Source organism: Scyliorhinus canicula, chromosome 15 (genome assembly GCF_902713615.1).
Source record: "Scyliorhinus canicula chromosome 15, sScyCan1.1, whole genome shotgun sequence".
Lineage (NCBI taxonomy): Eukaryota > Metazoa > Chordata > Chondrichthyes > Carcharhiniformes > Scyliorhinidae > Scyliorhinus > Scyliorhinus canicula.
In genome coordinates, this window is record NC_052160.1 from 115433221 (window position 1) to 115460724 (window position 27504).

The following is a 27504-nucleotide window of genomic DNA, read 5'->3' on the forward strand; positions in this document are numbered from 1 at the left end:
GTGGCATCCGCGGTGGAGGCAATGGGTCAGGTTACGCAAGGCGTTGGGCTTAATGTGCACGCGTCATTCTCGGCCCTGGACAGGGTTGCCCTCTCACAGGCAGCAATGCGCCAGAGCCAACACGACATTGCCGGCGCGCTGCGGGCCTTGGCCGAGTCTCAGCAGGTCATGGCCCAGTCGCAGCACGCCATGGCACAGTCACAGCAGTCGATGGCACAGTCCCAGCAGTCAGTCGCGGAGAGCATCAACCGCCTGACACACGTGCTGGATGGTGTCGTGCACTCACAGGTTGAGATCGCACAGTCCCTGGCGGGAATGTCTAACTCCCTGGACTCCGTGTCTGCAAACCTTCGGATCCTGGTGGATACCGTTGCAGGCCTCCAGGACTGGCAGCGCCAGGTGTCGGTGGCGCGATGGGGCACCTCCCTGCTCGCACCTCTGTCCCACAGTGAGGCCCGGGGGCCACCGGGCTCCCCAAGGGAGGAGGTGGTTTCGGGGCCCGTCCCATTAACTCCATCACGGATGTCCCGGAATTCGCGGCCTCCCCCCGTCCCATCTCTGGTGCATCGGGTGGGCAGCAGGCAAAGCAGGGTGGCACAACGTCACCCAAGACACCCGCAGAGCAGCCTGGCCCATCAAGGCCGGGTCACCCCAGGAAACGCTTGCCGAAGGAGAAACGAGTCGAAGGGGGCGATTCGCAGCAGTCCTCCTCCACTCCTGCTGTATCATCTGGGGAGTCACTTAGACGTTGTGGTAGGGCCCGTAAGGCAACTAAGATAGACACTGAGTAAGTTGGCACGGGTGAAGGGCACAGTTTAGTTGTAGGGGCTAGGGCACCTGTAAATCATTAACATTAAACACACTGTTCCACCTTACTTGTAATACCGTGTGATTGCTCCACAGCCACAGGAATCGTGATGGTGACCGAGTGTCGCTGGGGTTGACGAGCGGTGAAACTTCGGTGCCAGGTGTGCAGTCCCTGCCCCTCCCCCCACCCCCTCCCACAGCTAGCCCACGCGGGCACGTGATGGAGTGTCCGTGACAAACTCAGCGGCCACCAAGGTGGATGGTTCGGCTATTGCCATGGGTCAGACTCTAACGATTCTGAGCTCACAGCTCATCGCAGAGCAGGCTGTCATCATTCCACATGGCACTGATCACACCCGCTGACACAGCCATCAATGTTGTGCCATACCGTCTGGACCCAGTGGTAAGGGTGATGTCGAAGAGAGGGGGGGGGGTTGTGGTGGTGGCAGTTGTGTGTTGACCGTCTGCAGGTGGTGGTTTGGTGTTCAGCGGGGACGTCGCATGCGACGCGTGAACCGTGCTGCCACCAAGGCGTCGCGTGCCCGCCGGGTCCGTCGTGCCGCCTCCTGGACATCACCAGCACCTGGGTCGTGTCTGCGTGCTGCGCCCGCCACTCCGCCAGCCTCCTCCTCCCTCTCCTCCTCCTCTGTGCTGGCACCACTGCCACTGGCTTCTCCCTCCGCCTCCTGCAGCAGGTCATCTCCCCTCTGCATCGCGATGTTGTGCAGCGCACAGCAGACCACAACAATGCGAGCGACCCTGTCGGGCTGGTACTGCAGGGCCCCTCCGGAGCGGTCCAGGCACCTGAATTTCATCTTCAGGAGGCCAAGGCAGCGCTCCACCACACCCCTGGTTGCTGCATGGGCCTCGTTGTATCGGGTTTCCGCATTGGTCTGAGGCCTCCGTATAGGCGTAATCAGCCAAGACCTCAGCGGATAACCCATGCCGCCTAGCAACCAGCCCCTCAGCCGGGGGGGACGTCCCTCAAACATCGCAGGGATGTACGACTGCGCCAGTATGTAGGAGTCATGCACACTCCCTGGGAACCTTGCACAGACGTTCATGAACGTCATGTGGGGGTCGCATACCACCTGGATATTCATGGAGTATGTCCCCCTCCTGTTTGTGAACACCTCCCTGTCCCCTGCAGGCGGGCGCATGGGGACGTGAACACAATCGATTGCCCCTTGCACCATCGGTATCCCGGCCACGCTGGAAAATCCACGAGCTCGTGAGTCTTGAGTTGCTCGGTGCTCAGGAAAGGTGATGTAGTGGTCCGCGATGGCATAGAGGGCGTCGGTCACATCCCGGAGATGTCCCCGCTTGGAGACTGGAAGGAGCCGGTCGCATAGAAGTTAAGAGCGACCGTCACCTTGATGGCAACCGGGATCGCGTGTCCTCCCCCGTTCCACGTGGGGAGAGGTGCGCCATGAGGTGACAGATATGTATCACCGTCCGCCTACTCAGCCGGAGTCTCCTCCTGCAGGTGATGTCCGTCGTTGTTAGGAAAGAGATCCGGACACGGTACACCCTTGGCCTTGGTCGTCGCCTCTGGTGACGTGGCTGCATCCTCACTCTCTCCTCCTCCTCCTCCCCCCCCCCAATGCTGCTCGACGACTGGCAACTCCTCGGCCCTTCCCTCTGCTGCTGCAGCTGGCCCTGCATCCACTGCGGGTTGTGGCTGTGGATGCTGCTCCATCTCCAAATGCAGTGCAGCGGCCCCAACCACTGCGCAGAACATAGCCGTTCTGTTGGCAGACATTGTGCTAACCTACAGAAGGATGGTGGGGGGCAGAGAAACGGGACATGTTAGACGGAGGTTAGTCTACACCTCGGCAGCCGCCTGCCACGGGATACCTGTGTGTCCCGGTGGCCTGGTCGCGCTGCTGACACGCGGGCAGCCTAACCCCTGGTCACTTTCTGCATCCAACGGGCAGTTAACTACGTCCTCTTCACCGGTGCATCAGTGGCCTGTGGCCGTAAGCCACAGGGCAACCAGCGGCCGTGTCCTCGTGACCGGCACGCCATGGCATGGTGGCAGCCATTTTGTAACCGGGGTTGGACGAGTCACTCGCTCACTCTCTCCCTACCCCCCACACTTCCACTCCCCCCCCCACCGTCTCCCACACTACCCCCCCTCCGTCTCCCACACTCCCCCCCCTCTCCGTCTCCCACACTCCCCCCCTCCGTCTCCCACACTCCCCCCCCCCGTCTCCCACACTCCCCCCCCCGTCTCCCACACTCCCCCCCCCCTCCGTCTCCCCCACTCCCCCCCTCCGTCTCCCCCCTCCCCCCCCGTCTCCCACACTCCCCCCCCCGTCTCCCACACTCCCCCCCCCCTCCGTCTCCCACACTCCCCCCCCCCCCGTCTCCCACACTCACCCCCCCCCGTCTCCCACACTCCCCCCCCCTCCGTCTCCCACACTCCCCCCCCTCCGTCTCCCACACTCCCCCCCCTCCGTCTCCCACACTCCCCCCCCTCCGTCTCCCACACTCCCCCCCTCCGTCTACCACACTCCCCCCCCCCCCCCTCCGTCTCCCACACTCCCCCCCCCTCCGTCTCCCACACTCCCCCCCTCCGTCTCCCCCACTCCCCCCCCTCCGTCTCCCACACTCCCCCCCCCTCCGTCTCCCACACTCTCCCCCCCCCCATCTCCCACACTCCCCCCCCCTCCGTCTCCCACACTCCCCCCCCTCCGTCTCCCACACTCCCCCCCCTCCGTCTCCCACACTCCCCCCCCCTCCGTCTCCCACACTCCCCCCCTGCGTCTACCACACTCCCCCCCCCCCTCCGTCTCCCACACTCCCCCCCCCTCCGTCTCCCACACTCCCCCCCTCCGTCTCCCCCACTCCCCCCCCTCCGTCTCCCACACTCCCCCCCCTCCGTCTCCCACACTCCCCCCCCCCATCTCCCACACTCCCCCCCCCCCTCCGTCTCCCACACTTCCCCCCCCCTCCGTCTCCCACACTCCTCCCCCCCCTCCGTCTCCCACACTCCCCCCCCCTCCGTCTCCCACACTCCTCCCCCCTCCGTCTCCCACACTCCCCCCCCCTCCGTCTCCCACACTCCCCCCCTCCATCTCCCACACTCCCCCCCCCTCCATCTCCCACACTCCCCCCCCTCCATCTCCCACACTCCCCCCCTCCATCTCCCACACTCCCCCCCCTCCATCTCCCACACTCCCCCCCCCTCCGTCTCCCACATTCCCCCCCCCCTCCGTCTCCCACACTCCCCCCACTCCGTCTCCCACACTCCCCCCCTCCGTCTCCCACACTCCCCCCCTCCGTCTCCCACACTCCCCCCCTCCGTCTCCCACACTCCCCCCCTCCGTCTCCCACACTCCCCCCCCTCCGTCTCCCACACTCCCCCCCCCCCAAGTCTCCCACACTCCCCCCCCCAGTCTCCCACACTGCCCCCCCCAGTCTCCCACACTGCCCCCCCCCCAAGTCTCCCACACTCCCCCCCCCCAGTCTCCCACACTGCCCCCCCCAGTCTCCCACACTGCCCCCCCTCCGTCTCCCACACTCCCCCCCCTCCGTCTCCCACACTCCCCCCCCCCCCGTCTCCCACACTCCCCCCCCCCGTCTCCCACACTCCCCCCCCCCTCCGTCTCCCACACCCCCCCCTCCGTCTCCCACACTCCCCCCCCCTCCGTCTCCCACACTCCCCCCCCCTCCGTCTCCCACACTCCCCAACCCCTCCGTCTCCCACACTCCCCCCCCTCCGTCTCCCACATTCTCCCCCTCCGTCTCCCACACTCCCCCCCCTCCGTCTCCCACACTCCCCCCCCTCCATCTCCCACACTCCCCCCCCTCCATCTCCCACACTCCCCCCCCCTCCAGCTCCCACACTCCCCCCCCTCCATCTCCCACACTCCCCCCCTCCATCTCCCACACTCCCCCCCCTCCATCTCCCACACTCCCCCCCTCCGTCTCCCACACTCCCCCCCCCCTCCGTCTCCACACACCCCCCCTCCGTCTCCCCCACTCCCCCCCCCAAGTCTCCCACACTCCCCCCCCCCCAGTCTCCCACACTGCCCCCCCCAGTCTCCCACACTGCCCCCCTCCCGTCTCCCCCACTCCCCCCTCCGTCTCCCCCACTCCCCCCTCCGTCTCCCCCACTCCCCCCTCCGTCTCCCCCACTCCCCCCTCCGTCTCCCCCACTCCCCCCTCCGTCTCCCCCACTCCCCCCCCCCCCCCCGCTCTGGACCCCCTCCCGTTCTCGGGGATGCCTTCCCCGTTGTGGCCAGACTCCAGCAGTGCGCTGAGCTGTGCGCTGAGCGGTGCGCTCACCTACTCGAAGCTCTCGTCAGCCAGCACGACTGGTTGACGAACTTCAAAAGCAGGTGTGTTGGCCGGCGTGAAAACATGGCGTGAGGAAGTCGGGACTTCGGTCCATCCAGGCCGGAGAATAGAGGGGGGCCAATAAGTCGGGCTTCTGGTTGTGTCGGGGGGTCTTTCGAGGCCTTTGCCGGGAATGCCGACGTGTAGTTTGTGCGGGGTTCGGAGAATAGCGGGAGGGCGCGGACCGGCCTCGCCGTGAAAATATGCGCGGCCCGCTATTCTCCGAACCGGCGTGAGAGCGGAGAATCGCGCCCATGATTGTTTCAGATGGCTGACTCTTCCGCAGCCAACTTCACCCAGGTCTGAACTTCTAGCTCTGTCTTTAGCTTCAGTGCCCTCTCTCCAACTGCCTGGAATTTCAGTTTAAAACATACTCAAAAAGTCTTTCGATGCTAAAGGTGCCCCAGTTGCCAAGCAACATTCTTTCTCTAAGTCGTGTTTACATTTCATGTCATGAGCTCTTTCGCAGCACAATCGAAACACAGTTTGAACTGAAACCAAAATCCCCTTATACATTGTAACACCTTTGTCCAACATGAATCTAACTATAGTGGCACCCTTCCTTACACAAATACACCAAATTATAATCATTTAAATCTATACCATAATTCTAAAATCTAACAATTCAATCATGGATCACTTAAACTTACCTCGTTTTGCTGACAATCATCAAACTATTTACAGCTTGCTCACCATGTCAGATAGTAGGTTGAAGGTGAACCGGGAGTTTGCAAGAGCTATTGGCATAAACATATTGTCATTTTCATTGTTTTCAGTGATGACATGAGGGTGAAGTGGTGTATCTTAATGCTAGATATGAGATCTGAGTGCCAGGGACTACTAAAGGCTAAGTAATGGAGGTGTGTTGTGGTGAGCAGTGAGAGGGGTTGGTGGCATGGTGGATAGTTGATATCATATGAAATGCATTCACTGACAGTGGCCACATACCTGAATTATTAGGTCTCTTCTGGTACCACTGTCAGGGCCTTGGGACCAGACTGTAGGAATTGACCTTTCTGGTCACCTGTACCCAAGCTCTTCCAAGGGTGATCCTGGAGGGTCTGCTGGCACCCTACCTCTTCTCTCCACTTTCATATTTTTTTTTTCCTTTTAAAATTTTTTTTTTTTAAAAAGACTACCCAATTATTTTTTCCAATTAAGGCGTAATTTAGCGTAGCCAATCCACCTATCCTGCACATCTTTGGGTTGTGGGGGTGAAACCCACGCAGACACTGGGAGAATGTGCAAACTCCTCACGGACAGTGACCCAGGGCTGGGATTCGGACTCGGGTCCTCAGCGCCGTAGGCAGCAATGCTAACCACTGTGCCACCGTCCTCTCCACTTTCATGACTAAGTTTCCCAACAACACATCTATTAATGTGGAAGGCATTGCTCTGGCCTGCTGGTCTATTTTCCTCCTTCAGAGTTGCAGCAATAACATTCACCAGCAGCTCCCAATCATTCAGTAAACTTCCCACAGGCTAGCTGCATGTGCTCTCTGCAGACACTGCAGAGCCTCCTGCTGAGAACTCAGGCAGCTGCAAACTTATGTACCTCCTACCTCATCCGCAACAGGTGCGGGCAGGTCATAAATCACGATCCCCATGCTCAAAAATTGCATAAACCAAGTTCCTGAACATGGTATACATGGAACCAAAATTATAGTTTCTAAATTAGTAGAGAAAATGACTGTCAATGATTAAATTTAGGTAATAAGTGAATAAAGATTAAGACACTTGAGTCAGCAGTTTTCATAACATAAATTTTTTGACATGAAAATAATGATTAAGATGTGCAAAGATGGGCAACACGGTGGTGTAGTGGTTAGCATTGCTGCCTCACGATGCCGAGGTCCCAGGTTCGATCCCAGCTCTAGGACACTGTCCGTGTGGAGCTTGCACATTCTCCCAGTGTTTGCATGGGTTTTGCCCCCACAACACAAAGATGCTTTTCTAACACAGTATGTAGATTGTCCGACCAGAGGGGAGGCCATATTGGATTTGGTACTTGGTAATGAACCAGGGCAAGTGATAGATTTGTTAGTGGGGGAGCATTTTGGAAATAGTGACCACAATTCTGTGACTTTCACTTTAGTAATGGAGGGGGATAGGTGCGTGCAACAGGGCAAGGTTTACAATTGGGGGAAGGGTAAATACGATGCTGTCAGACACAGATTGAAGTGCATAAGTTGGGAACATAGGCTGTCAGGGAAGGACACAAGTGAAATATGGAACTTGTTCAAGGAACAGGTACTACGTGTCCTTGATATGTATGTCCCTGTCAGGCAGGGAAGAGATGGTCGAGTGAGGGAACCATGGTTGACAAGAGATGTTGAATGTCTTGTTAAGAGGAAGAAGGAGACTTATATAAGGCTGAGGAAACAAGGTTCAGGCAGGGCGCTGGAGGGATACAAGATAGCCAGGAGGGAACTGAAGAAAGGGATTAGGAGAGCTGAGAGAGGGCATGAAACATCTTTGGTGGGTAGAATCAAGGAAAACCCCAAGACCTTTTACACAAATGTGAGAAATATGAGAATGACTAGAGCGAGGGTAGGTCCGATCAAGGACAGTAGCGGGATATTGTGTATTGAGTCTGAAGAGATAGGAGAGGTCTTGAACGAGTACTTTTCTTCAGTATTTACAAATGAGAGGGGTCATATTGTTGGAGAGGACAGTGTGAAACAGACTGGTAAGCTCGAGGAGATACTTGTTAGGAAGGAAGATGTGTTGGGCATTTTGAAAAACTTGAGGATAGGCAGGTTCCCAGGGCCTGACGGGATGTATCCAAGGATTCTATGGGAAGCAAGAGATGAAATTGCAGAGCCATTGGCAATGATCTTTTCGTCCTCACTGTTAACAGGGATGGTACCAGGAGATTGGAGAGTGGCAAATGTCGTGCCCCTGTTCAAAAAAGGGAATAGGGATAATCCTGGGAATTACAGGCCAGTTAGTCTTATTTCGGTGGTGGGCAAAGTAATGGAAAGGGTACTGAGGGATAGGATTTCTGAGCATCTGGAAAGACACTGCTTGATTCGGGATAGTCAGCACGGATTTCGGAGGGGTAGGTTTTGCCTTACAAGTCTTTTTGAATTCTTTGAAGAGGTGACCAAGCATGTGGATGAAGGTAAAGCAGTGGATGTAGTGTACATGGATTTTAGTAAGGCATTTGATAAGGTTCCCCATGGTAGGCTTATGCAGAAAGTAAGGAGGCATGGGATAGTGGGAAATTTGGCCAGTTAGATAACGAACTGGCTAACCGATAGAAGACAGAGAGTGGTGGTGGATGGCAAATATTCAGCCTGGAGCCCAGTTACCAGTGGCGTACCGCAGGGATCAGTTCTGGGTCCTCTGCTCTTTGTGATTTTCGTTAATGACTTGGATGAGGGAGTTGAAGGGTGGGTCAGTAAATTTGCAGATGATACGAAGATTGGTGTTGTGGATAGTGAGGAGGGCTGTTGTCAGCTGCAAAGAGACATAGATAGGATGCAGAGCTGGGCTGAGAAGTGGCAGATGGAGTTTAACCCCGAAAAGTGTGAGGTTGTCCATTTTGGAAGGACAAATATGAATGCGGAATACAAGGTTAACGGTAGGGTTCTTGGCAATGTGGAGGGGCAGAGAGATCTTGGGGTCTATGTTTATAGATCTTTGAAAGTTGCCACTCAAGTGGATAGAACTGTGAAGAAGGCCTATGGTGTGCTAGCGTTCATTCGCAGAGGGATTGAATTTAAGAGCCGTGAGGTGATGATGCAGCTGTACAAAACCTTGTTAAGGCCACATTTGGAGTACTGTGTGCAGTTCTGGTCGCCTCATTTTAGGAAGGATATGGAAGCTTTGGAAAAGGTGCAAAGGAGATTTACCAGGATGTTGTGTTGCCTGGAAAGGAGAAAAGGTCTTACGAGGAAAGGTTGAGGGCTCTAGGCCTTTTCTCATTAGAACCGAGAAGGATGAGGGGCGACTTGATAGAGGTTTCTAAGATGATCAGGGGAATAGATAGAGTAGACAGTCAGAGACTCCCCCCCCCCCCCCGAGTGGAACAAACCATTACAAGCGGACATAAATTTAAGGTGACTGGTGGAAGATATAAGGGGAATGTCAGAGGTAGGTTCTTTACCCAGAGAGTAGTGGGGGCATGGAATGCACTGCCTGCGGAAGTAGTTGAGTCGGAAACATTAGGGACCTTCAAGCGGCTATTGGATAGGTACATGGATTACAGTGGAATAATGGAGTGTAGATTAATTTGTTCTTAAGGGCAGCACGGTAGCATTGTGGATAGCACAATTGCTTCACAGTTCCAGGGTCCCAGGTTCGATTCCGGCTTGGGTCACTGTCTGTGTGGAGTCTGCACATCCTACCCGTGTGTGCGTGGGTTTCCTCCGGGTGCTCCGGTTCCCTCCCACAGTTCAAAGATGTGCAGGTTAGATGGATTGGCCAGTTTGCTTTTGATTATAAAATCTAAAAGGACTGGGGGTTAGCAATATTAATTAGCAAAAGGACGAGGTTTAAGGGAACCAAGACAGTTACGGACCCAGGGGGACGGTACGTCATGGTCAGCGGTGTCCAGGAAGGGACACCTATCGTATTGGTAAATGTGTACGCTCCCAACTGGGACAACTCACAATTCATAAAGAAGACCATGGCGGAAATCCCCTCCCTTGCCACACACTGACTGATTATGGGGGGGGCAACTTTAACTGTGTACTGGGCCCACTGACCGACCGATCAAACCCCAGAACGGGGACAATGTCTGGCATGGCGGGAGTTAGGGGCCTTCATGAAACAGATGGGGGCGGTGGACACATGGAGGTTCCTGCACCCAGGAGAAAAGGAGTTCTCGTTCTTTTTGCAGGTGCACAAGGTATACACCTGTATCGACTTCTTTGCAGTGGGGAAATCGGTGCTTCCAGGGATCACGGGAACGGACTACTCCTCAATCGTTATCTCCGTCCACGCACCACATTATATGGATGTGACGTTGGAGACAGGCCGGAGCCAGTGCCCCACATGGAGGCTGGACATGCACCTCCTCGCCGACGAGGCTTCCTCCCAAAAAATATCGCAGACCATAGGCGATTACATTCGTAACAACCAAAACGGGGAGGTCTCACCCTCCACGTTCTGGGAGGCACTGAAGGCTGTGATCAGAGGAGAGATCATAGCCTACAAGGCACGTAGAGATAGAGAAGAGAGAGTGGCAAGGCAACAGCTAGCGGACTCCATTCTGGAAGTCGATAGAAAGTACTCCGAGGCCCCGACCGTAGAGCTGCTGGTGGAGAGGAAAAAGCTGCAAATGAACTTTAACATGCTATCCACTAGGAAAGAAATGTACCATCTGCCAGACACGGGGGACCTTCTATGAACACGGAGACAAGGCTGGCTGCCTGTTGGCTCACCAGCTGAGAAAGCAGGCAGCCACGAGAGAAATAGCACAGGTTAAGGATAGCAGAGGCAGACTGGTAACAGAGCCTAAGGAGGACAATCGGGCATCGAGACCTTCTACCCGGAGATTGTACACCTCCAAGCGCCCCGAGGGGGATGCGGGAATGAAATAGTTCCTAGACAGACTGGAATACCAGTGGTTGGGCAAGACAGACGGGGGGGGGGGGGATCTGGAAGCACCAATAGACCTGGGAGAAATCATGGAGAGCATCAGCTCCATGCAGGCGGGGAAGGCACCAGGACACGGCGGGTTCCCAGCGGACTTCTACAAAAAATTTGCACCAGTCCTGGCCCCACACCTAAGGGACATGTTCACGGACTCATTGGCAGGGGGTGGCACCTGCCCCCAACGCTAGCGCAGGCCAGAATCTCACTAATACCCAAAAAAGATAAAGACCTGACAGAATGTGGATCATACAGACCCATTTCACTGCTGAACGTGGATGCGAAAATACTTGCAAAGGTCCTGGCCAAAAGGCTGTGTACCAGAGGTGGTCGCGGAGGACCAAACGGGCTTTATCAAGGGTAGGCAGCTCACAACAAACATCAGGCAGCTGCTGAATGTGATAATGACCCCCCCCCCCCTCCGGGAGAGAACACCAGAGGTGATCGTCTCCCTGGATGCAGAAAAGGCCTTTGATGGAGTCGAATGGAGCTACCTCCTCGAGGTACTGGAACAGTTTGGGCTAGGAGCGGGATTCACCGCCGGGGGGAGGCTCCTGTACAACGGTCTCAAAGCGAGTACCCGAACTAACACCACCAGCTCTGAATACCTCCAGCTACAGAGAGGAAGACAGGGCTGCCCCCTGTCCCTCAATCTTGTTCGCGCTAGTGATCAAACCGCTGGCGATAGCCCTGCGGGATGCAAAAAGCTGGAAGGGAATCCGGAGAGGAGACAGAGCACATAGTCTCACTCTATGTAGATGACCTGCTCCTGGATACTTGGGGGCAGTTCGTCGGCCTGTTCCAAAACCTGTTTGAGGCCAGCAACGAGTAGTAAGCCAGGGAAAAAAGAAAAAAAAAGACAAAGACCCAAAGGACTGCGCAACCCGGGGCAGCGGAGGGGGGGGGGGGGGGGGGGGGGGGGGGGGGGGGGGAATGGGGAAACCACAAGAGAAGAGGAAGGGTGCTGAAACCAATGAGGAGGGGGGGATATCATAGACCGATCCAGAGGGCAGCAACATGTACGTAGTTAGTCAAATGAAGGACAAAACAAACCTCTCTGTAAAATAAAGAAAATTAGCATGGGTAAGAAAAATGTAATGTATCTAAGTAACAACTGTTTATAAATATGAGAAAAGCCAATAAAAAGATTTATTTTTAAACTAAAAGGAGCTATTTTCTGGTTTATCAAGGCTGAGATAGAATCATAGAATTTACAGTGCAGGAGGCCATTCAGCCCATCGAGTCTGCGTCGGCCCTTACAAAGAGCGCCCCACTCAAGCCCATGTCTCTACCCTGTCCCCATAACCCAGTAACTCCCACTAAGCGCAATTTAGCATGACCAATCCATCTAACCCGCACATCTTTGGACTGTGGGAGGAAACCGGAGTACCCAGAGAAAACCCACGCACACACGGGGAGGATATGCAGACTCCGCACAGACAGAGACCCAAGCCGGAATCGAACCTGGGACCCTGGAGCGGCGAAGAAACTGTGCTAACCACTATGCTACCGTGCTGCAATGTGACATTGCCAGGAACAGATTGCTTTCGCTTCAGTATACAGCATTCCCAGGTTGCCAGTAGTGTTAACGGTTGGCTGCTTATATTGTTAAAGATATCTCTTTTTGAAAATTCCAGAGCAGATGGCCAATCTTGTAACCAGTATCAGACACCTGTTCTTCAGCAAAAGTCCCTTTTAAAATAGGCATGATCTTATAATCCATTTCATGTCTTTGGGATAATGACAGTACCCTTTCAAGTGGTGGTTCATTAGTTAATTTTGATCATTTGGTGCTTGAAAGAGTATAAAGTGAATCTGTTGAGTCACTGGTTAATTGAAGGCAGAAATGTGTACTGCTGCATCCTGTGAATAAACCTACTGTCAAGGAAAAGTTGCGCCGCATTTCATACTTCACCATCTGGCTTGGACTCGTTTAACATGTAGCAGAGAGTAAATCGCAAGACAGCAAATTGAAAGATTTAATTGAATAGGTGTGACACATATGGGCTGAAACCAGATAGATGAGATCAAAGGTTACTAGATTGCGGTACAAATAAAACTGGTTCTTCAATGTGCTTCAGGGAGTGATCCCTATCTTTGAGGGAACTTGGAAAGGATAATAAATGCTGCCTTGTCAATCACGCCCACAGCCAAAGAATGAAAAAAAATCAGATTAATCCTTCTTTTACATAATATCTATAACAAATTTTAATCATAAATAATACATCTTACTGCAACAATGTGGCACTTCTGTTTTCCAAATTAATTTTGCTATAGCTACTGATTGAGGTTCTTGTAGCCAGAGAGGAGAAACTGATGTCCTCAGTTGTATCCAAACTAGGCTCAAGAGGAGTTTAACATTTTCTGCAATTATCTTAGTTCGGGTCTTGAGCACATCTTTGTAGACTGTCCAGGCTTTTGGGATAATAGGTTTGTTATCTGCAGCCGGTCTCAGTCAAATATTACAAATTTCAGTGCCTTCCATTGTCTGCATAATTGGCTGGATCCAGAGTGGGAGAGTGGGGGAATGTTTGATATTCCACCATCACAACTCCGCCACGTCTAGTAGCCATCGTTTGTTAGATCTCTTCCACTGAACTGGCCAGGATGGTCCCTTATCACCTGAGAAACCTATTTACATTTGAGAACTTTCAGAAGGTACTTTCAGACACGTGTTAATCCTTTGTCTGTGCAGAGATTGCAAAAGGCATCTGACCCTTGACGGCCGTCTTGGAGGTCTGTGTGGTGACCATTCTTTAAGGAAAGACCTTTGCAGAAAATTATGCAGTTCACACTTATGAACATGCCTTCACTGGGCATTACACATTAAACAGAAGCCAAGTAAAGATATCATGATACTTTTCAAAAGAGCAGAAAAGTTTCCCCGTGTCCTCACCAGCGTACCACCACCAAATAGATACATTTTCCATTCATCTCAATGCTGTTCATGCAACCTTGTTTTACATAAATTTACTCTCATGCTTGACAACAAAACTGACTTATTTTAAAAAAATAAGTAATTACCGGTAGTTCCGGTTTCCTCCCACAGTCCAAAGACGTGCAGGTTAGGTGGATTGGCCATGATAAATTGCCCTTAGTGACCAAAAAAGGGTTGGGGGGTTATTGGGTTACGGGGATAGGGTGGAAGTGAGGGCTTGGGTGGGTCGGTGCAGTCTCAATGGGCCGAATGGCCTCCTTCTGCACTGTATGTTCTACGAAATAGTCAAAACTTATTTTCTTAAAGTAGATCACGGGCAATAATGAAAATTTGTCGGGTTAGTGACCTCATCCATTTCCTCATTAATCTCTAACCACTGATAAACAGGGCAGTGCCACTGCTGTGGCGCTATCAATACTTTGTTTCAGAATGGCAAAATCATTCTATTACAGATTTCACAATATTGAGTCTGTTGCTAAACAACAAATTACTCCTTCCGCAATGTGGCATAAGAGGACAAAAGAAAAGATTCATTGCTGTTCATTGATAAATTTCTTTTATATAATTAATTGTAATATTTATTCAAGATTATTACTCCCTTCAGTGTTGGGGGTTGCTTCAGATACGATTAAAGTAAAGGATTAAGGCATTTTCCTTGATTGAAATCTTGTTTAGTATTTAAGCAACCACCCAAAGGCTCCTTCTGTATACTTGATGCAAAACTCAAAGTGAAAAACCAGAAAATTCCAATTTCACTTACATACAAACTTCACCAGCACTTGAAAGCAGCCAAAAATCAAATTTGTTTTGCTGTGAAGCAATAAAACAGAATGTAATTTACCTTACACATTATTGTATAAATAGTCACGTCTGTGCTTGGACAGGAAGATGAAAGTTTCATAGAACTCCTACAGTGCAGAAGGAGGCAATTCGGCCCATCGAGACTGCACCGACCCTAGAAAGAGTATCCTACCTAGCCCCACACCTCCATCCTATCCCCATAACCCAGTAACCCCAACTAACATTTTTTGGCCGCGAAGGGCCAATTTAGCACAGCCAATCCACCTAAACCACACATCTTTGGACTGTGGGAAGAAACTGGAGCACCCGGGGGAAACCCACGCAGACACGGGGAGAACGTGCAAACTCCGCACAGTCACCCAAAGCCGGAATTGAAGCCGGGTCCCTGGAGCTGTGGAACAGCAATGCTAACCACTGTGCCACTGTTTAAGCGACTTAAACTACAGTTTCCTTATCCAAGGCAAATTGTTTACTGAATGTGTAATTTCATATTCCTTTACCTCTTGCAGTCAGGTTTTCCGTTACCTCTTTGAAAATCAATTACATGTTTAAGCTTCAAAACGTATCAAACAAAACTTCAAATAGTATTATCAAACAAACAAAACTAGAAGACATAATTTATTTTTCATAGATTCCCTCAAATAAACTGTAGTTTATACTTGATACAAGATCATAGCCACCATATTCTGATGCCTTAACTTAGAATTTTAAAATCTCTGCTTCTACTCATCTTTGCCCTGTAACTATTGTTAACATTATTTCATTCTCTGTGTGATCCATCATTTCCCATCAAGAAAACAAGAATCAGTGTCTTGCTAGAAATGATGCTCTTCAGCAGGATATAAGGAAATGGCGCAACTGTCCCTCCCCTCTTTGGGGAAGTGTCCAACACTCGCTAATCCATAGCTAAAACGAGGAACTGAAACTGTGCGAGCAATCAAGTATATGAAAGCTCATCCTACCATTGTTACATCAATAAAACTGAGGTACAATATAAATAACTTACTTGGTACAGAAATACAAATGGTGAAGGCAGGTGATTGAACAGCAGACAACTGTGTTATTGCTCTGCACAATTGCAGAATTTGCAGGGCTTCGTGTAATCTAACAGCAATGCAGTTTCATCTTCATTCTATTGTTCAGCTTTTCAAACAAATAAGTGTTTTTTTCTAATTTAGAGTACCCAATTATATGTTTTCCAATTAAGGGGAATTTAGTGTCACCAATCCACCTAACCTTCACATCTTTGGGTTGGGGAGGTGAAACCCACACAGATATGGGAAGAATGTGCAAACTCCACGCAGATAAGTGACCCAGGGCCAGGATCAAACTGGGTCCTCAACGCCGTGAGGCAGCAATGCTAACCACTGTGCCACCGTGCCGCCCAAACAAGTGTTTTAAATCAACTCCACTGAAATTTGTAAACTCCATTAGGTTCTGGTTTCACTTGCTCCTTTGCATCTCACATACAAGTTAATGCAAAATGGACTCAGAGCAATGTGGCCAGAAGCAACTATCAATGAAGCATTTCTAAATATATGTTTGGCACATTCTTCCAGCTATCTGCAGCAAGGACTTTAATCTAGTGTTCAGGAGAGCAGCTGCTGAGCAGGTTCTTTAGTCAAACCTGTGGCACTAATAGTATTCATTAGTCTATTCCAACACCATCCTAAGATGTGTTCCAGTACTGTAGCTACAATCAGCACAGAAACACTTACTATTATCACATCACTGTGGGTACAAATGTAATACATTTCAGAAGACTGTAAGGAGGGGGAGGGGTGGAAGGAGGAACACCGTAATAAAATAGCTTTCTGTTCATGCTATCAAAGGGTTTTAAACCTGTCTGGTAACATTTCTGATGATAGCATCAATGTTAGCAGAGCATAATAATGCAAACACGGCTGCAGTGTGTACCATCAATAAGATGGACTGCAGCAACAGGAGGCTTCTTCAGCAGCACCTCCCAAATCAGGAACCTCTACCAGCTAGAAAAACAAGGGAAGCTGCCGCTTGAAGTAAAAGCCACCTACAAGTTCCCCTTCACACACTATCCTGACTGGGAAGCACATTACTGTTCCTTCAGATTGCTGGATTAAAATCCTGAAACGATATACTGCTACAGGAGTACTATCACCACATGGATTGCAGTGCTTCAAGAAGGCGGCTTACCCTTCTCAAAGGCAATTAGGGATGGGCAATAAATGCTGGATGTTGGAATTGTCAGTGACATCTATGTTCTGTGAAAATTTTCACGAGCACTTGTAAAAACAACTTAATTTGACGACAATATCCGGAGTGAGCAGTCTAATTGCTGATTTACTTTTATTGCCACCCACATTAGCAACAGAAAAGTAAACATTCTGCCATTTATGTTTAATTAAACTTGCCCACACAAGTGAAGCTTGTCCTGTCATCCTAACAATCTGAATACCTCTTCTCACCCAGGCCAGGAGAACAACTTTACATTCACTGCAGTATATGGATTTTATCCAGCAGGAGGGAATATATGTTGGGCAGATTTCACTTATGGAGCCTTTGAGAGAGTTACAAATGTCATTGCAGACAAAGCCAAATCATGCTCACTAATTGAACTACTTGGCGGCCCATGTTTTTTGCATGCTGGTGATGATAGTCTTCGAAGATGGTTCAAGACATACACTGAGTCCATGTACAAATCAGATGCTGAGTCCATGTATGAATTAGACACAGTCGCAATCCAAGATTTCAGGAAGTTAACATTGGCCCATCAGGTGTGCTATTCCAGTATTTTAATTTGCCTCAAATGGAATGCTATCTATCCACCATTTCTCCCAAAATGTGCTTCACAATCTGCCGTTGAGAAAAGCAAGCTAGCTGGTTTATAGCTATGTAAGCATGGGAACCAGTGCATGAATGACACACTTGCACAGTGTCAACTGTAGTAAAGCTAAATGGGAATTACTTTTGAGTGTTGAAACCTGGCAAGAGTAGATTAACAAAATACTACAGTTTCAAATGGATTTTTAAAAATATCTTGGGCGAGAGGATCAACTATCAGCATGCCACAGTGATCAGCTGAAGCTGCATACTATGCTAGAGTAGATCTTTGGCAGACATCAATTTAGAGAAACTTAGCAGGAACTGTATCACAAAGAAAATCAAGCACCAGAGTCAGATGTTGCAACTCCAGGTTGCAGAGTCTTACAAACAATGCAGCTGTTAACCATCATTGAAGGTTAAGTATGTAAAGCTGTCCCTCTAAGTTGCTTCATTACAAGTGCCTTTCTGCTGAGCTGCTATTCATGTTCACAGGAAATTTCACTGTGAAAAGGTAAATAGGACATCTGTTTAGAACAGGATAGTCGTGCACAAAGCATCTATTGTATGTGGTTCACACTCACTAGATTACGAAATAATAATGAAAAGATAGGAATAGAGCATTACTTAAAAGTAAACCAAGAATGCTGCTCCAAAGGTCAAAAATGAGTACAAAGTAAATTTAAAATGGTCATCATGAAGAACCTTGAAGAGCAATAAATGAGACTATAAATCTGTCTTGATAATTTTCAGGAACATTGTGGATTAGTTATGGAAAATTATAGTAAAAGCCATGAATATGGTTAGTGGTAACCCATCTCTTTAACCAAATGCCTTTCTGTCATCCTTCACATTTGCTTCTCTTATCATGTTCATCCATATCTGTTTCTATTACTTGTTGTATCTCCATTTACTCCTTCATTTGGTTTTTTTTCCTGCTCCATTGTTTCAATTTTTATAATCACGTAGCTTTAAAGCACAGGAGGTTATTTATATCCCATTGTTCTGCTGGTTCTATGAAAAGGCTATCAATTTAGAGACATTCCTTTACCTTTCTCTCTCTATTTTTTAATTTTGTTCTTGCTCCCTCAGTTCCATTATTTGTTTATCTTTACTCCTGCTTCATTAGTTGCTCTTCAATGTCCTGCTTTGTTTTTCTTCTTGCTCTCTCTCACTGCTCAGTTTTAAACTCTTTCCTGATCGTTTCTGCAGCAATTTTTATCTCCTTTTTAGCTGCCCCTCTATCTGTGAATACCACAGGCATGTGAGATTCCTCGGTGGAGAATGAACAGGCCACTGAAAGGACCCAAAGAGCAGGGACACGCAAGAGGGGGAAAATCAGTAATTATATCAGAAAAGGAATACTTTCTAACTTAGTTACCCACACGAAATACAGTAAGGGAGCACATGACCGCAGAAAGAGGGAGCACATGACCGCAGAAAGAGGCAGCAAACCAGTCGCAGCCTTCCACACATCTTGGAACTAACAGCTGCAGAGGAGGAATCCCTGAGAGTGTCAGTATGTCATGCCATTGGTGAGGCAGGATTAAATATTAGACAGCCAAAAGGCATACAGCACTCAATCATGTTGACTCGGTGGTAACAGTGCGTAAAATATGGCAAAGTTTACAATGATACTTCAATTGCTCTCACCTCGACAAGTCTCATTCGCATCATACAGCGACATCATGCATTCATTAGGAGGTGGCCCGAGAAATTACTCCTCAGAGGGCATCAGTCCCACTGAGGACACAGCATCAGAGGATTTATGTAGGCTCAGAAACTCATACTTTGATTGCAGTAGCTAGAGAGTTTGTGGGGTTTTCACAAGTGAGCAGGAGAAGATGACTGAGTCAGGGACAGCAGTGGCAAATCCATTTTGGAGGGCACAGTACACCCTCCAAGTTCAGCTCAGTTGGTTGCAGATTCTGCAACCTGGGGGCTATCGATGAATAGAATATTTATTGAGCTGCAGCAGAGAATGTGCAATGTACTGACTGACTTTCCAAGAGCTCAAATGCAAAATGACCGGAGCAGCCAATACCACATGCGAGTGGCACATTGTCACAGGTCAATGCAATGTCTCTTTCCAGGGATAGACTGGCTAATAACATGAAGAAAACATGGCAAACAAATGAGTAGCTTCCATGCTCTTGGTCCTATCTTAAAAAGATGAATGAACTTTCAGTATCCCACTGATCTGCAACAAATTGTTCTCTAGCACCATGCAAGCAGTGTTGCTCAGATGGGATGATGGCTAAGGTGGGCATTGGATTTGGGGACTTCATGCCTCACCCGTTGCCCCCACCCCAAGTCAGTAATCGACATGCTGCTTCATTTCTTCATGTATGAATCCACTCTGTACATGTGCAGATGGAATAGTATTTGGTGGGAGCCCTTCAAAACTAAGTTGGGACATCAGCCAAAAAACGTCCCAGCAGTCAGGAGAGATCTGACCAATATGCCTTACCTCAACTGATGCCACAGGAGTTACACCACCTAGAAGCCTTAGGAAAAGGAGTTGTAGTTGCACGGGGTTTGCATATCTGATATTAGGAGACATGGCCACATTTCTAAGTTTCTGTTTTGTTCCAAGTATATAAATTTTATTCTTTAGTGCAAAGCTCACATCTTGCCTATTCTTGGTTGCCGGATGGCAAGTGGCCTTTCCAGTTGTTTGATAATGAATGGGGACATATAAGTTACCAGTGATCAATAGGGAGCACGGTGGGGGGGGGGGGGGGGGGGGGTTGCTGTGAAATTATGAGTGTTAGTTCACAGGGCTGCTTAGTGTTGGGCAAGAGTCTTGCTGTTTGGCCAGTGTGCGGTAAGAGGCTTTTGCACGTGGTTATTAGATTCAGTGCACCCACTGAAGTGAACCTTGCAATAATCAGCACACTCTCTCTCTCTCTCTCTCTCCCTCCCCCCCCCCCCCCCCCCCCCCCCCCCCCCCCCCCACACTGGTGTGCACTGAAGGACACCTCTATATCTGTCCAGGCACCTGAAAGCAGACCAAGGCAGGCCAGCAGCACGGTTCAATTCCCGTACCAGGCTCCCCAAACAGGCACCGGAATGTGGCGACTAGGGGCTTTTCACAGTAATTTCATTTGAAGCCTACTTGTGACAATAAGCGATTTTCATTTTTATTCATCTGCTGACCATATGGCACTCACTATAGTACTCCTGGACCTCATTCTGTTTGCTGAGAGGTGTCAATAGCCATATTTTAAGTTAGTTTACCATATCTTTGAGTAACCATCCTGCAATTCTGCTTCCAGGTGAAAAGACATCTGGGAGGGTGGACTGTCAGAGGACAAAAGTAGCATGCCAACTGCCCAGGAATCTTTTGCACACCCGCGTAAAGATTTTTTGGTGCCTGCAAATCAGCACATTGCTGGAGTGGATGGCTGTGTAATTGTGTACCGTTTGTATGGCCTCCTCTGCTTCCACAGGTGAAGTTGATGACACCATTCACCTGTGGGAAACCACCTGTGCAATTGAGCACAAGCTCATTCAGACTGCAAAGCTGACATAACCCGCAACCCTCAAATATAAGCCATCAGCCACCTGTCATATGCCTCTGACTGGAAGGATGCAGAGGCAAAGAAGTTGAGGCCAAATGGTGATTTTGACAGCAATGAGCAAAACTTGGCCTTCAGATCCAGTAGGCAGTAAGTCTTCTTCCAGCAGGCTACAAATGTCGACTGCTACCTCAAGTGACACGCTCTCCTTTCTGATACATTGATGTTCAGACATATCGAGGAAGCTCAAACTCTCTAACTATAGATATTGTGTGCTGAGTACTTTTACCTCCACAGCATTACACGTCACACTTCTCTGCTGCTCCCCTTGTTCCGGAGGAGGAGCAGGCTAGAAGCTGATGGTAGAGCTGCTGCTACAGCTGTGGCTGTTGCTAGTCATTTTGATCCTCATCTGACGTCCAATCTTGGGCAATAACAACACCTACTGTTAAATGGATGCAATGGTGAAGTTCGAAACAGGACACCAATCTTTTTCTTGACAGTAGATTTATTTACTGGATGCAGCACTTGAAATGAAATGAATGAAAATCGCTTATTGTCACGAGTAGCCTTCAATGAAGTTACTGTGAAAAGTCCCTAGTCACCACATTCCGGCGCCTGTCCGGGGAGGCTGGTACGGGGATCGAACCGTGCTGCTGGCCTGCTTGCTCTGCTTTAAAAGCCAGCGATTTAGCCTGGTGAGCTAAACCACCACTTCAGATTTTGGCCTCCTCCTAACTACTAACTCATTGATCCAGATGGCTTGCTTTATATTTGTTCTCAGTCCTTAATCAAACAATGCCATCACCTATGCCGTTAACAGCATAAAGAACCAACCTATTTAACTCATGCTGATCTGGTAGCTTAGGTCTCTAAAGTGTAGATTACACCACCTAACCTCCAAGGTGTAGCTGCCATGACATCCTGGGTTAGTCCATGGTCAATTCCGGCCCGTCTTGACCCAATGTTGCAACACATAGGGCGTAAGATTTTAATTAAAATAGCTGGCTGAGTCGGCTTGAGATAGTTTCCCCTGTCAAGGTTGTCTACCTTCTCTGTAAACTCAGCACAATTCCAATTTCACAGCAAAGGATGTACCTGGCAGTCACTGCGCTAAATAAAGCACTGTTCACTGTGAGCAAACAGGAGAGTGGGAAATTGTACCTTTCACTTCCAAGGTCTAAACACTTTTGCCAAGCTCTTTCAATGCATCATGCAGGAACCAATCACTGACTGTGGTCAGGCAGAACACTGTCCCTGGCGACACCCATCGGTTGCAAGTTAGTCGATCAATCTGATTCCCTCCAAACCTGGCTCCTAAAATCCACACGGTGCCAAGAGTCTGACTGCTCCTCTCCAAAAATAAGACCTGGGAGCACAGTGTCCTGACAATCAGGCTGTTTCAACTTTGAGTCTTCTGCTTAAACGCACATTCTAATTATGGGTCAATGGACTAAAATAATAAACTAAAAGGAATGGGAAGAAAGGAAATAAACAGGAAGGACTCTTGCATAGGCAACATCTCATAGGTGTGTAAAGCAATCTCTCAGCACATGAACCTTCCCCAAGGTTGGTAAGAAAGCAGCTGTTAATACTAAGTACTTTTGGCATTTATCAGTGAAACAGTTTCAGCCCCCTCAATTGCCACCATATTCCCACCATGTTTTAGGTTCGCGGAAACCTAGGACATCCATGGACCTGAAGTTAAAGTTCACCACCCATTTTTCTGATTGAACAATTAACAGAAGTGACAACCTCCTGCTGCAGGGCATTATCTGAAAGAACGACATTATATTCAACATGCATACGGCTGGCACCAACACTACCTTAGCACCACCTCTCTCCACACATACACCGCCTTGAAATTGCTAGAAAGCTTGACTGACATCCAGTATTGGACGAACAGCAATTTACTCCAGCTAAATATTGGGAGGGCCAAAACCAAAGCCTTCAGTCCCTACCATAAATCATTCCTTAGCCACTGACTCCATCCCTCTTTCTGGAAACAGTCTGAAGCCGAACCAGAGTGTCCACAACTTGATTGTAAAATGAAGTATCAAGTACATATTTATGGCCTCACCAAGAATACCTATTTTTACCTCCACAGCATTGCCCCACTATACACTGTCTTAGCCAATCAGCTGCTGAAACCCTTATCCATGCCTTTCCTACCTTGAGACTAGACTATTCCAATTGACTCCTGGAAGAGCCCCCCCACCCCCCCCCCCCCCCCACCTTTCCCCACCCCACCGGTTCTAGCTTCCACGTACTCAAAGCCATTTAAAACTCTGTTCCCTGTACCCTAACTTGCACCACAGAGCATATCATCGCTGAGTTCACTGACCTACATATGGCTCCCAGTTAGGGAATGTCTCCATTTTAAAATTTTCACCCTGGTTTTCAAATTGCTCCATTGGCCTACTTCTTCTAATCTCTGTAATCTCCTCCAGTCCTGCAACCTTCCAGGATATCCTCACTCCTCCAAATCTGGCATTCTCATGTGTGTTGGATGACACAACTGTTGGCCTTGCCTTCATTTGCAAAGGCCCTAGCCTCTATAATTCCCTCCCAAACCTATCTTTTCTTCTTTAAAACACTCCTTAAATCCAAGTCTTTTACCAAACTTTTAGTCATCTGCCCTGATATATCCTTTTGTAGTCTGATGTAAACTTTGTTTCATAATGCATTGGTGAAGCATCTCAAGACATTTCAGTACATGAAAAGTGCTATACAAGTACAGGTTGTTGCTTGTATGCAGCCTAATGTATTGCAGTGAAATGTGGAAGTCAGCAAGCCTGTTACAGCTGGTTTCCAAAGGCACTACTAATTTTGCTAGTTTTAACAACTTACCTACTCCTAAACCTACATGTGCTTGTCAACATAAATCTATCTCTTAGTATACTGTGACCATGTTGTAAATGTTTATGAATTGCTTTTTCAAATTATGACAACAATCATATACTCTTATTACCATAGTGATTGTTCATTGGTGATGCACAGTTAGAAACAACTTTTCAAAATTTCCAGTTAAGATCACACATATGGCCCACCCCAACAGCATGGACTCAATATTACAACTGTGCTTAAATATCTTTAGCACAGAGACATAATCAGACAAAAATGATTATTGAGCCAAAGTTTTCTCAGAGAGATAGGTTTTAAAGAGTAGAGGGAGATGGAGAGGTGTATGGAGAGAATAAGGTCTAGATAAATGAAGGTGTCTGAAGTAAAAAGGGAGCGCAAGAGGTAAAAGTCAGAGAAATACTGGGTTGAAGACAGGAGCCGCAGGATGATGCGGAGATGGTGTGGGTAGAATGCATGAAGTATTTTAAACACAATGATGAACATTTTAAATGGGAAGCTTTCGGAAACCAGGGTCCAGTGTAGGTCAATTAAAAAGGACAATGGCATTACTCGAGGAGAGAGAAACATTTACAATTATCCCAATAAGCTTTCAATAACTAAACTGCATAGACAAAGGCACATCTCATATTTGATACATGATCTCATCCAACACAAATGGCACAGCACTGCAACATCAGAGGGGGAAAAAGCGATTAATTTACCTTTACTTCCGATGATCTTAAATTTAAATCAGTTATTTAACATTGCTGGTAAAAGATACCGTTAAAATATTATACAAGTATAGAACCACCCTTATATTCCATGGTCATCTGTCATTAACTAGTTAGTACTTATCAAGTTCCACTCGGCAAGCGGTTGATCTCGGAGTTTCCAGCTCTGGCTAATTGTCACTGATACAACATTTCACACCGACTTGAGAACATAAAAACCCAATGAATTATGTGAAGCTGCAGATTACAAATTATACAGGTCATGAAAGTGACTTATACAAGAGATGGAATTAATTCAATCAAAACTGTCAATGCCAATTAATATTTGAAATAAATTCAGACTGTAATTAATTTTTCTTAAATATGTCAAAAGGCACATTGTTGCTTTGGATTCTGGATGTCGAACAAAAAGAGTGAATTACCAATTAATTTGATTTGCATACATTCAGATGCTAATTCACAGCTGGGTATATATTTCATATGACTGGATAAGCAGTTATGCTCAATATCGAGGTTAACAATCTGTTCAATGGCTACAGCAAATGCAGCACAAATGGTTGTGATGCAATCAGGAATTGATCTCAGGGCAGGAATTCAGTACGTGATTTGGATGGACAGTCACAATTTGGGCTGTTCTTTGTGTTCAACTCATGGAGAAAGTGGCAATATCTTCCTTGGCCTGTCCTCAAGTAGTGAGGGTCATTCATATTTTCCATCAGTTACCATGTTGCGGTTGGTGATGTTTGCAGTCCACCAGGATGGTTTGCCATTGGGAAATGGGCTCCCAGCATGGAAACATAGAAAATAGGAGTAGGAGAGGGCCATTCAGCGCTTTGAGCCTCCTCTGCCATTCATCTAACTCAAAAGCCGAATCCCACTTTGCCCCCATATCCTTTGATCCCCTTCGCCCCAAGTGCCATATCTAACTGCTTCTTGAAAACAAACAATGTTTTAGCCTCAACTACTTCCTGTGGTAATGAATTCTATGGTCTCACCACTCTCTGGGTGAAGAAATTTCTTCTCATCTCTGCCCGAAATCTGTCCCGTATCCTCAGACTGTGACCCCTGGTTCTGGACACACCCACCATCGGGAACATCCTTCTTGCATCTGCCCAGTCTTCCTAATAGAATTTTATAGTTTTCTATGAGATGCTCCTCATTTTTCTGAACTTCACCAATTATAAAGACTTGCATTCACATAGCATTTGAATGTAGTAAAACGTCCCACGGCAAATTTCACACAGGTATTATCAGACAAAATTTGACACAAAGTCACAAAGAGATATTGGGATGGGTGAGGAAAAAAAGTGAGTGTGAAGAGGGTTAAGAAGGACATTCCAGAGCTTCAGGTCAAAGGCACTGAAGCACAAAGCTGCCTGTGATATAGTGATTAAATTCTGGGATGCACAAGCAGCCAGAATTGAAGGAGTGCAGAGATCACAGAGTTGTGGGGCCAGAAGACGTTACGACAATAGAGAGTAGCTGTGGAGGCATTTATTTGAAGGATGAGAATTTTAAAATGCAGCGTTGTCAGACCTGGACCTGCAACGTCGGTCTGCAAGCACAGAGGTGATGAGTGAACGCGAGGTGCTGAGTGAACGGAACCTGTTGCACATCAGGATAATGATGCACATTAGGATACAGGCAGCAGAATTTTAGATGAGTTCAAATTTGCACACGTTGCAAAGTAAGAGAGGGCATAGAAATAGTTGAGTCATGGTTTTTTTTGACAGCAATAGGTGAAAACGATTCATTCTTTATTTTCATCAAATATAGAAAATTCTAGAATCCATTAAACAGGGCAATCATCAAACAACTTTTTTTCTCCTTCTTTCATTTGCATTTGATCACCAAGATAACATTCCTGGTACCCATTCAGAAAATGCTGTAATAGATTCGCTAATGAGGTAATGTACAATCCATAAAAACCTCCCAATTATTTCCACTTTTATATCTCACACCGTCAAAATTAGGTTGAGTATGTAACCAAGTTAACCTAGGAGCGACAGCATAACATTTTAAATGAGAATGTCTCAAGGCACATCAACAGCGTCTCAAGCTATACCAGCTGGCTGCAAGGTTCTATAAAATGCTGCTGCTGCTGATGGCCCCTTCCCTTAGCGAGGTGACTTTGAAAAAGGTTGATTTCTGTCATTCCATTGCCACGCGAAATTAGTAACGAGATACCACACACCTAGCGCCAGAGCAGCATCGCCTGTAACCTTCATTGAACCAGACTTCCCAATTACTCACCAACAATTTTAAAATTCTCCGACAAGTATCAATCATCAACAGAATCCAAAATATCCAGTTGTTCCTCAAGGCACTCATTTTTGCCTGCCAACTGTCTGAAGCATCCAACTGTGCTGCTGGCCTTTTATTTCTGAAGCTGGTATGAGAATTCTATCTTTGCAGATGCCATGGCCCTTTTTATAATCACTGGTTCAATTGACATCGACAAAATGCACACATAGAATAGAATTTTTCAAACAGCTAGCTACTACAGAGGTTCGTCCAAAAGCAGATAAATCTGTCAATGATCCATCAATCATCTAAGCCATCATACTGTGCCATTAGGCACTGTGTTCCATTTATTAGAGTTCACGTAAAGTGACTTGCCAGTCACAGGCTGCTGCTATTAGCGACCACATTGAATTCCTGTGGACATTTCTTGCTTCTCTGGCAGCAGACACAAAACCCCAAGAAAAGCTGAACAGAAAAGCCAGACCCCTTCATGCAGACAAAACTAGGTTCAAAATTAATTAAAACTTACCTATCAAAAGATGGTCAATTGGGAGAAAGGAATGAAAATATACTTTCAACTACCTTTAATTAAATTTAGTAGGGACATTAAGTTAGTGACCCTTCGCACAGTGATAACTATTTATCAATCGTTAACAAGTATTCAATACCGCAAATAAATCCTGAAGTGGCAGTTTCAAAGAAAATTAATTTTTAAATCAACTTTTACAAATGGAAGATTCTTTTAAAGCTAACAGTAAAACCTACAGGTTCCTATTACACAATCCAAAATTTCAAAAACAAATCTGATTACAAAGAATACTTAACAATGAAAGGAGAGGGAAGGTGTAGTTAAATGAGAAGTTGCACCATTCTA

General features: G+C 48.0%; 1 protein-coding gene across 5 annotated transcripts in view; it reads right to left on the minus strand.

Annotated features, from left to right (window-relative positions):
* Window positions 1-27504, minus strand: part of LOC119979117 (TBC1 domain family member 22B-like) — a 355807-nt gene that overhangs the window by 61020 nt on the left and 267283 nt on the right. The window lies entirely within an intron of this gene.